This window comes from Lissotriton helveticus, chromosome 6 (genome assembly GCF_964261635.1).
Source record: "Lissotriton helveticus chromosome 6, aLisHel1.1, whole genome shotgun sequence".
In the NCBI taxonomy this organism is placed as follows: domain Eukaryota; kingdom Metazoa; phylum Chordata; class Amphibia; order Caudata; family Salamandridae; genus Lissotriton; species Lissotriton helveticus.
In genome coordinates, this window is record NC_136067.1 from 1,114,541,532 (window position 1) to 1,114,552,878 (window position 11,347).

An 11,347-nucleotide genomic window follows, 5' to 3' on the forward strand; every position below is an offset into this window, starting at 1 on the left:
AAGTTACGCCGTGGTGTCGGTCCTAGATCACGCGCCCTCTTCGGTGTTTGTCTTATGTAAATTGCAAACCACCGCTGCGGTTAAAGCTGGTGCCAGGACCTTTACGCGCTGGTACAGGAGGGCCGATATTTCGAGGTGGATCATGCTTTGCGCTTTAAAACTCGTTTTCTTGAGGTGGCTGCCGTTGGCGCGCAGCCATGCGTTCGAAACTTTAAATCTTCGCTTTACAGGGGTTGAGAGACTGCGGTAACAAGGACAGGAATGATCTGTTTCATTACACACGCATAACTAATTAGCCTAGGTTGTTATGGTCTCATGCACTAATCTCCAGTGAGGAACAGCTTAGTAAGATAGTCGCCTGCCAGCCTGCGTAGCAAACCACACAATTTTCAGACTATCACCATGTTGGACTACAATCATTACCAGGTGCAGACCCACCTTGAAAATCCGACCAAGTACCACATTTAGCAAGCCCAGCGGCATCAGGTAAAGCAGTACTTCTCTACTACTTTGGGAAGTAAACATGCCAACCAAGTGCTGAGCTTGCCATGCCCTAACCAGCCCGGCGACCATATGATGCAACCCGGGCTCGGAAGCAGCGCATCGAACAGCCCACTGGCGCTTCTTACCCTCAGCTCCCGCTGTGAAAAAGAGGTAAGAGGTGCACGTGGCATGGTGTGGCGCCTCCATTTTAGGCTGGAGAAGCGAGGTTCGATTATTGCTGTGTTAGACTCACAAGGTGTCTGTTAATGAGCCCTTCATTAAGTGACATCCAGGGGACTACTAACAATTCTGTTTACTGACACATTACAGCCACATTAGGGCTTTATTGCTTTGTTTGATATGTTGTAGAGATTTTATCCCTGGAAGAAAATTGCAAAATGGCCAGTGATAATAAAGCAGAGTATAACAAATAATCAATAGGCAGGTTCACCAAGGTTTTGTAGGAGTAGTATGGGTAACTTTTGTAACGCTCCTTAAACAAGAGTAAGTTACAGAAAAATCTGTGTGACTTTGGCCCCTCGACAAACTACAGAAGTAGCTTTACCTCCACGTGTTTCATAATTTAAATTCAAGGGTTGCTCACATTATGGTAGTAATGCGAAATAGTAAACTGATGTGCAGGGAAGGTGCCTAGAATTTAACAGCGAGCTGAAACCCTGTGTAAATAATTTCTCCACATATGCAATAAAAATATCGATGCATATTTCAGAAATAGGTAACTCTTTAGCTCCTACAAAAGCAAACATACTGTTCTCTATTTTAACACTGCTATGGCATAGTGATAACAACGGTTTGCGATCTGTTCGGTTAATAAATAATTTCCCCAATATGTACATGTTAAAATGCTAAACATGCCAAGCACATGCCAGGTCACCCTCTCAATGGAAAATACTCCAGTTCAGGTTGCCCACTGCTATTTCATAGGGATAACAACGGTTTGCGACCTGTTCGGTTAATAAATATTGTACCAATAGGTACATGTTAGAACGCTACACATGCCAAGCACATGCCAGGTCATCCCTCTCGATGGAAGTACTTCAGTTCAGGTTGGGATAAAGATTGTAAGGTGAAGGCTACAGTGACCTCACCAGATTTAATTTGACTAACGACATCTTCCTGGGCAACTTAAGAGGTAGCGCCATTCCCTAGGAATAATTCCTTGGTGTGCAGCTGTTTCTGTAAAGGTATGCACAATTGTGAGGGAGGTTCGCACAACCCCAAGGAGTACCAACGACATCTTCCTGGCCAAATTAAAATGTAGCTCCATTCCCAGGAATAAGTCTTAGGGTGCAGCTGTTAAAAAATGCCTACTCCTCCAGCTGATCTGTCATGCCTTTAGCCTGTCATGTTATCCTTTATGATGCAATTGAGAAAAAACCTTCGGTCTTCCCAAATCAATAATGCATTATTGGTTAAATGCGAAACCGCGGAAGGGGAAGCAAAAGGTATCCTGGTATGTTTATGTGGAGTATCATGAACAGGATGATTTCTCGAGGTTACTTGGTGAGGGCAATGGAGGGTATTCCAATTGAAGGGCCAATGGGCTGTCGACATAACACCATCCAACGGTGCAAACAGAACAGGTATATGTGAGAGAGGATGGCAATCAACCACGATTTGTTTAGTAACATTGGTTAGATCGACACACAACTCCACCATGGGAGGAACCCATTTAGAGCCGTCTAAGGTATCACACTAGGGAACACATCACATTTAACATCTCGGTCAATTGACCCCTGATCTCAGTGGGACATCCTCACCTTTGTGTTCGCCAGGCGCAGTACTATATCTTAATATAATAGTGTGGAAAGTTCGCTAAATTTTCCCAGTTGTTTTCTCACAACACCTATAATAAATCATAATCTTCATTGGGATTAACAAAGCATATCACTGTATGACCAAGTTTAGCTGTTAACAAGCGGATTCGATGAACGCTCGTGGTACTTTAGACTTGCGCAGCGTATGCGGCTAGGCGGCAAGAGGAGGAAGGTTGTATAGGACTGTCACCACCCACTTTCTGCGTCCTTGTATACCAATCAGTGGCATGGCACCGGGCTAACGACCATGCGAGTAGGTGTGAGACTTGGTAACTGGTTAAGAATGGTGTGCAATGCCCGTTAGGATGCCAGCAGTTAGGTCTGGGCTAGAAAGGGAGGCACGCGTGTCCGTAGCTTAGGGGAAGCTGCCGCTCTCTACTGCGTCAGTTTGGTTGGGACCCATAGCAGGCGTTGGAACAGCTTGCGCTCAAGTTGGCATTCACTGGGGAGGCACGACTTTACTTTCCGGGGTAGTGCGACACCGCTGTAAGCAATGAAGTCACACTTGAGAAAAATGGGCACATAACTTCATGTAGTATTAGACCCAGGTTCTCGCACGGATATGGTCATTGTTGTGCCTAGCCAGGGTAGAGTCAGCCGCCCACATCAGCTGGAGCCAGGGTAGAGACTGCCGCCCACATCAGCTGGAGCCGGTAAGGGAGAGAAAGGTTGGAAACATAGACTGGTGGGAGCTGGGCCCAAAACCCCTTCTCAAAGTCAGGGTAAGGAGGCAAAGGAGAGGCCTGGGGTTTATCAGGCATGCACAAACCGTAGGGTGCTACGATAAAGACGGGGTACACTGTCTAGATTGGGAATGGATATGTCCCTCCTGGACGTACAAGAGGCACTAACAGCGGCAGGATGTAAATAGCTAAGTAGGTGGGGGGGCTCTGTCATCGACGGGGGCCTCCTCCAGAGCTGTGGCGGAGTACAGGGCGATCTGGAAGCAGACGGGTACAGTAAGGGTACCTCTGCGGCAGAAGGGTACAGTAAGGGTACCTCTGCGGCAGAAGGGTACAGTAAGGGTACCTCTGCCTGGCACAGTAAGGGTGCCTGAGCCAAGGACCAGGAGCCGAAGGAGGTTCCGGGAAACCGCGTCGGCGCCCCGTTAGTCCTTCGGGCGGTCGGGGGGCCTGAACCGATCGGGGGTGTGCCACACCGCTCCGCCCTGACAGGGGGGGCGGGAGTATAACAAAGATGGTAATGTACTGCACCGTCAGAGCATCGACTCGCCGTGCAAGATGGCTCCTTAGGCATGCGGGACAGCGAGGGGCTGCCTGCTTTGGATCGCCCGTAAGATGACCCACCATAACGTCATACCTGTGTTGTATGAAATAAACCTGCAGCAGTTCTTTCCCACAAATATGTCTCCTGACTTTCCTTTGGGTGGGAATCGTAATTATGTGTTGTACAGTACAAGTGGGCAGGAGCATATAGCGGTGTGGGCACTATGCCGCTGACCGCGTGACCCGCAGGGGAGCATGGGCGGGGCAGCGCTTTAGTCCCACCCGACTAGCACGAGCCTACCTATCAGGGCCCCTCCCCGCGTCCACCTCTCATTGGCCAAAGGGGAGGGCTCACCGAGGTGATGAGGGGCGCCTCGCTATTTATTCAGCAGCAGCCATAGCTCGGCCTCTCTCCTTCCTGATTCTCCTGCGGCGCTGCTTTGTCCCACCCTGAACCCTGACCCAGCAGCTAGAGCGGCGAGGCGAAGTTTTGAACGATGTAATGATCTGGTTTGTGTTGCAGGCGGAGTTACAGGGCGATCTGGAAGCAGATTATAACGAAGATGGTAATGTGCTGCACCGTCAGAGCATCGACTCGCCGTGCAAGATGGCTCCTTAGGCATGCGGGACAGCGAGGGGCTGCCTGCTTTGGATCGCCCGTAAGATGACCCACCATAACGTCATACCTGTGTTGTATGAAATAAACCTGCAGCAGTTCTTTCCCACAAATATGTCTCCTGAGTTTCCTTTGGGTGGGAATCGTAATTATGTGTTGTACAGTACAAGTGGGCGGGAGCGTATGGCGGTGTGGGCACTATTGCTTAAGCCCTCTCTGAGCGGGCACTTGTAGTAAGAGTGACTGATTCTCGCCCAGTTTTATTTGGATCCATCTACTGGTATACAAAAGTTGAGCAAATTAGCTGGAATATTCCAGGTGGTCAGTTTCTTCCATAGCAAGTTACTTTTGACATGAATATATGCCTTAGGGAAATCTGTTAAGCAAGTATAGGGTAGTTGTTTCTCTTAATTGACTTCTCGATTATCATCAATAAGGCTACCAAATAGTCATTTGCGCTTGACTTAGCTTTGAACCCCTTGTGGTTATACAGGAATAATCTTTCTTTGAAAGCCCACTGATCCCGGTCTTTCAAAAGTAGCCTTGCAAAGTACTTCAATTCCATATTCAGTAATGCTACAAAAAGAAAGCTATCAGGGATTGAGTGTGCACTATTTTATAGATTGGACGAAGCACTGACCTTCGTCAGGAATCCAGTATAGTTTTTGTAGCCAAGCAGAAGATAAATAGCGTATAGAAGCATTCAGACCCAAACTGAAGATCTTAATTATAAATGGCTGCAGGTAGACTATTGAGGCCAGTTGCCCTGTGTCCCCCTGCCTTTACTATATTGATCTTTTATTTCACTGTGTTGCAATTCCAGTTGGTAAGGGGAATGGGAACATATTTCAAAGTTGTACAAACAGGAGAAGGGTTTTTAGTAATTCAGATTATATCAGGCGCTCTTCCAGATTTGGACGCTAAGAAAGTAAACTTCAGACAGAGTAGGTATGGTGCAAAGAGGCGAGCGGAGAAGACCCTCTAACCGCTCAACAGTATGTTAGCAAAACTAACACACAAAACAATACTAAACAGGGTTGCCTATGCACACATAAACAATTAATTCAATTCACAGTAGTGCACAGTGATGTCATAAAATTCATGTAGAAGCCAAAGACTGCAGAACAAAACGCCAGATTTTCTCGCACAGGTACTTTAAACGGTTTAATTGTTCCACAACCAGCCGACACATGTTTCGTCGCGTGGGAACAGTGTCACTGTGACTCCTCAGGGCTGTTCTGGCGGTCAACTTGCTATTAAGTCGCTCTACCGGTGATATTTCCGACCCGGCAGGGCCCGTGACTATGTCGAAAAAGATCTGTTTAAGCCCGTATTCGTGTATCAGCGAATGTTCCCTCAAGGTGTGGTGGGCTCCAATGTACCAATCACATAAATAGTCTTGCGTCCGGGAGTTTATCAGTGGTGAGAAAGGGCTTAGAATCAGCCAGAAAGGATGCAAAGACCCGGGAGTGGATTCCAAGCGACTCCCACTATCGCGTGTATGCAGAACGTGGTCCTGGTATTAATTTCTCGGAAAACGTATCTGGTGGCCCATGGAGCTTATTTTTATAAAGTTTTCTTAGCTTGTCAACCTTCTTAGTTTGTGCTACAGGATCCTGAAGATTTTTTGACCTCTTGATTTCTTTATCCAAATTTCTTATCTGGGTTTGCAGGGCTTCCTAATTCCATTTGTGTTAAAAAAAAATTTTTTTAGACGTAGTTTATTGGTTTTCTGCACAATACACACATACACTTGGGTATCTCAATGACCCGATTAACATCACTATATCAGTGGGAAATCCCCAGTCCGCTGTTCATTTACATGATATACCGTTGTATGACCCCTATGATGTCTGTATACAAACTAAACATAGTCCTTTGATTTACACCCCCAACTCACTTCTAACTTGCAAAATGTACATTTCCTCCCTCCCTCCCACCACCCCCCTCACCCACGCTGACACCCGTTTCAATTCTCTGTATTGGGTTCGCTCAGGAGGTGCTATATCATTGTTCGCTCAATGTTCCTGTCGTGTCTCGGGATTCTCCTCATGTTATAATCTATTCTACTCTCTCATCTTGCTGCTCGTTTTCTCGCAGTGCTTGCACTAATATCTCCCATTCTGTCGCCACCTCCAACTCTCTGTTATTGTTTCGTCTGCACGCTAGCTGGTATCTTAGCACACTCTCACTATTTGCCACTTCGTGAACTCGCTCCTCCATCTTTTGCTGCTAGGACTCACTGTTGTCTTCCAGTGTTTCGTGATTTCGTGCTTTGCGAATATGAGCCCCATATCCACAAATTTGCTTGTTATCTTATTCTTGGATGTGTGGGGGAACCAGTGCAGGACGCTAGTAGCCATATCAAACACCAGTTGTCTCTCTGTTATCGCATTTAGTGTGTCTCCTACTTCCTTCCAATATAGTCCCATCGCTGGGCAGGACCACAACATATGTTCTAATTCCACCCCAGGTCACGTACATCTGGGGCATGCCGCCTCTGTGTTCTTAAAACATTTTTGGATCTTCCCCGGGGTCACATATGCCCTGTGGAGTATGTAAAAGTGCACCAGTTAGAACCTCGCATTCCTCGTGCTCTTCCAGGCTCTTCGCACTATCTGCGTCCAAGCAGCACCAGGGATTTCTTTTCCTATGTCTATCTCCCACTTTCCTTTCAATGTCTCCAGGGGCACTAACCCTTCGTTGAGCATTCTGGAGTATAGACATGTTACCGCCTTAAAGGTCCCAGCAACCAACATGGCATATTGGCATGCCATTGTTGTCTTGGGCTCCTTCAATCCCTCCTGCCAGTGTGCCTGTATTGCTCTCGTTATCGCTGCATGCATTAGGAAATCTCCACGTGGTAGATCAAACCTTTCCTGTAACGTCCGGTATGGCAACATGGACGCATCTTCATATAGGTCCCCCACCATTTGAAGTCCCGCCTCTTCCCAGGATTGCAACTGTGACCAATCTCCACCGTGTGGTAGTGCTGTCACCATTCCTATCGGAATTTCCAGTGCATATGGGTGCAATACTCCCGCCCTACGCTGGGATCGATTCCAGCAGAGTCTGAGTGTTTTCTCCTCCGTTAGGAGATCCCTAAGGTCCAACTTCTGCTGCAACGTGATAAACGATAGGATGTGTCGCGGTGTTCCCCTGCCTCTCTCTTGGTCTGGCCTTCTAAATTCTCTTGCTACAGATTGTGTAAAAAACTGCAGTTGGGCTGCTAAATAATATATCTCAAAGTCTGAGACCGCCAGCCCTCCTTCAGCCTTAGGTCGTATAAGCGTTGCCTGTGCCACTCTTCGTCTGCCTGCCCCCCAGAGGAAAGACACTACCATCGATCTCAGCAATTTGAACATTGAACTCGGTACCCACACTGGCAGTGTTCTAAAGTAGTATAAACATCGTGGAAGTGCTATCATTTTCAATAGTGCTATTTGGCCCGTCACAGATAGCGGGAGGGTGGCCCAAAATGCCATACTGCTCTTCAATGCTCTCACTCTGCGACCCACGTTCCCCTCCAGCATGTCTATTGCAGTGTGGTAGATGTGTATTCCCAGGTATTTCAAACAGGTGGGTTCCCACCTCACTGCTCTAGCCACGTCAGGTTGGGTCTCCCCCTGTCGTACCGGAAACAGGCATGTCTTAGACCAGTTTACTCTCAATCCCGAAACTTCTCCAAAGCTCGAGAGCAGATTTCCAGCTTTCGTTAACGCTTCTCCAGCATTCTCAAGGAAAAGCAGCAGATCGTCCGCGTACAGCGATGTGTACTGTTGCCCCTCTCGACTACCCAACCCTCCATAGTGGTCTCCCGACCTAATCGTAACTGCCAATGGCTCCACTGCCAAGGGGAACAATAACGGGGATAGCGAGCATCCCTGTCATGTGCCTCAGGCTACCGGATATTGCAGTGAAATCTGCGTGCCTACTCTCACTCTGGCCACCGCCGACGTATACAACACCTTCGTCCATCGTAAAAAGCCCTCTCCCAACCCAAACCGTCCCATTACTTTGTATAAATATCCCCACTCTAAGCTATCGAACGCTTTCTCGATATCTACTGATAATATCATTGGTTGTTGCCCCTCTGGGTGGTCTTGCTCTAGTAGCCGGGTCAATCGTCTAATGTTCATTGTTGTGTTTCGCGTAGGTATAAAACCAGCCTGATCTTCATGGATCAATCTGGTCATATATTGAAACAGTCGGGTCGCTAGGATACTGCTCAATATTTTATAGTCGGTGGTTAACATCGACAATGTCCTGCTCTCCCGACCTGGTTTCAACAATGGGATCACCAGTGCTTCCCTCATAGATTGGGGCAGTTGTCCTAGCTCTTTCGCCTCTTTATAGACCTCCTGGAGTCTCGGTGCCAATAAATCCACATATTTCCCATAGAATTCTATGGGTAATCTATCTAATCCCGGGGTTTTGTTGCGGGCCATCCGCTTAATGGCACCCCTAATTTCTCTCAGTTCCACATCTTTCCCCAAGTCTTTTGCCTGTCCCTGGTCGAGGCCTGGTACGCGCAGTGTCTCCAGGAAGACCTGGACGGCAGGGTCTCCAGCCTGTAACATGCTTTTATATAGTTTCTCATAGTAGCGCTGGAAGCACTGTGGGATCTCATTTTGGGTGTTAACTATCTTCTCCGCCTCCGTTTCTAACTCCAGGATGGGGAGTTTTTTTGTGTGGGATTGGCCAGCCAGGCCAGCAAAGTCCCTGCTTTGTCTTCCTCTGCATGGGCCCTCATCGTATAAGCCTTATGGTCAAAGCTACGTAACCGTTCCATTTCCGTAGCTACTGCTTCTTTCGCTGCACTAATCTCCTCTTGTAGTTCAGGGTGGCCAGGTCTCGCCAATTCTGCCTTGCGTAAGTGATCTTCAGCTTTGTTCAGATCACTTAAGAGCACTTTGCGTGCTCCCGCGTGTTTCCCTATACAGATCCTCCTTACTACCACGTTGAAGGCGTCCCAATCCATTGCCCGTGTGGCAGTTGAACCAGCATTCTCCGCAAAGTAGTGGGTAATTCCTTCCTTCAGCGCCTCCTGGAAGACCAGGTCATCCATTGTTTCGGGGTGTAGTCTCCACGTGGGGACACATGAGATTCCGGTCATCCATTGCATGGTAAACAGCAAAGGATTATGATCAGAGATCGTTCTAGTCAAGTACTCAGATTGTACTATAGCTGGTATTACCGTAGAGGGGCACAGCACCGTACCTAATCTGACGTGTAACTTGTGCATTCCTGAATAATAGGAGTAGTCACGGTCGAGCGGGTGTTGCGCATGCCAAGCGTCCGTTAGCTCCCATCTCATCTGCCAATCTACCCTTCCTTTGATCACCCTATGTGTCGGGGAATCGGCCAGTGGTGGATGCGATCTGTCTAGTGATATATCCGTTATGGAATTGAAGTCACCTCCCATCACAAGAGGTCTTGTCAGATAGTGTCCCAGACATCCTCGCCAGGAAGCCCAATTGCTCCTTATTGGGTGCATAAATGCTACAGAAAGCAATGTCCCTTCCCCCAAGTTTCCCTTCGATGGCAACGAACCTGCCCTCTGGGTCTATCGTTTGCTTAGTCAACTGAAAAGGGACCCCCGCTCGAATCCATATCAGTGTTCCTCTAGCAAAAGCTGAGTATGTGGTGTTGTACACTTGACCCCTCCACCTACGCTGTAGCGCTATACCTTCAGCCTTAGTCAGGTGCGTTTCCTGGAGTAGTGCAATGTGTATGCCCCTGCGAACTAGATAGACGTGAATTTTGTGTCGTCTTGTCATGATATGAAGTCCCCTCACATTCCAGGTTATACATCGCAAGTTAGCTGTGTCATCCATTCTCCATTAGTGTCCTGCGCAGTGAAATTTGTAGCTCTGTGTGTGCATCGGTGATTACCCCTCCCCAACTTCCCTCCAAACTCCCCAAACGTCCCACCCCTCCAAGAACAGGACCTAGGAGCACCCTTCTAGTTCCCATCTAAACCATTATAACTACCTAATAACTATGAAGCCCAGCAGTAGACACTGCAGGCACACCTTAAGGGCGAAGAAGGGGGCTTGTGCACCAACGGGTAGCTACCCTTCTCCTCCTGTGCTCTCTGTCCAACTGAGCCCCTAATAAGTGGACCCCTTTAACATCCCCCTCCCTCTCAACAATATAGAGCCACACCCCCCTGACACCCCACACCTGGGAGTTCATATTGGCTTTAAGTCCTCAACTCCGCCGCCTTCTCCGGCCTGTTCACCCTTCATCCAATATGCCCTCAGCCGTCCCTGGAGTGACCTTCGGTAGACGCAGACTGTCCGCTTCAGAGTGTTCGGAGTCGGATTGGAGGTTGTCCTTCTCCGATTCTGTGCCGTCCGGCGATTGGGACTCCTGCGCCCCCGACATTGTGGATACCACTGCCAGCACATCCCGTCGTTCCGCTTCTGCCTGTGATGAAGATGGTTGACCCCTCCCCCGCTGTCTGTTGCGGAGTCAACGCGACTTTCGTTGAGGTAATCCCTCCATTATGATCTGCGGTCCTCGCCCGCCATCATCCTTCCCCGCCTTGTATTGTTCCAGCCAAACATAGGCATCTTCTGAGGTATCAAAGAAATATGTTTTACCATCAACAATGACCCTCAGCTTGGCCGGAAAAAGGAGGGAATATTGTAAACCCTCACTGCGTAATTCCCTCTTGACGGCCAGGAAAGAAGTGCGACGTCGCTGGGTCTCATAAGTGTAGTCTGGGAATAAATGTACCCTACTATTCTCCACCTGAAAAGGGCCATTCATTCGCGCTTTCTGTAGAATCAAGTCCCGGTCTCGAAAATGTAATAGCCGGGCTACCACTGGCCTCGGAGGTCGTCCCTGCTGTGGCGGTCGGGACGGTATCCTGAGGGCTCGTTCCAGAGTGTAGAAGGTGGACAGGCCCTCTGGTGCCACCCTTGTTTTAATCCATTCTTCAAGGTATCATACCATGTCCGCCCCTTCGATTTTCTCCGGCAGACCCACTACCCGGATGTTGTTCCGCCGATTGCGTCCCTCAGCATCCTCCGCTCTTTGTTCTAGGGTGTCCACACGCTCCCGCATGTTCTCCACCGTGGTTCTGAGATCTTTTTGCGCTGGTTCAATGGTTTGGAGTGTTCCCTCCATCACCTTGACTTTATCAACTAGTTTACCATGATCGGCTTTCAGCAAGC

General features: G+C 48.5%; 1 pseudogene; it reads left to right on the top strand.

The window, feature by feature from the left end:
* The first annotated feature begins 402 nt into the window (after positions 1–402).
* LOC144762621 (microphthalmia-associated transcription factor pseudogene) lies at positions 403–750 on the top strand (annotated as a pseudogene).
* Positions 751–11,347: the final 10,597 nt, after the last annotated feature.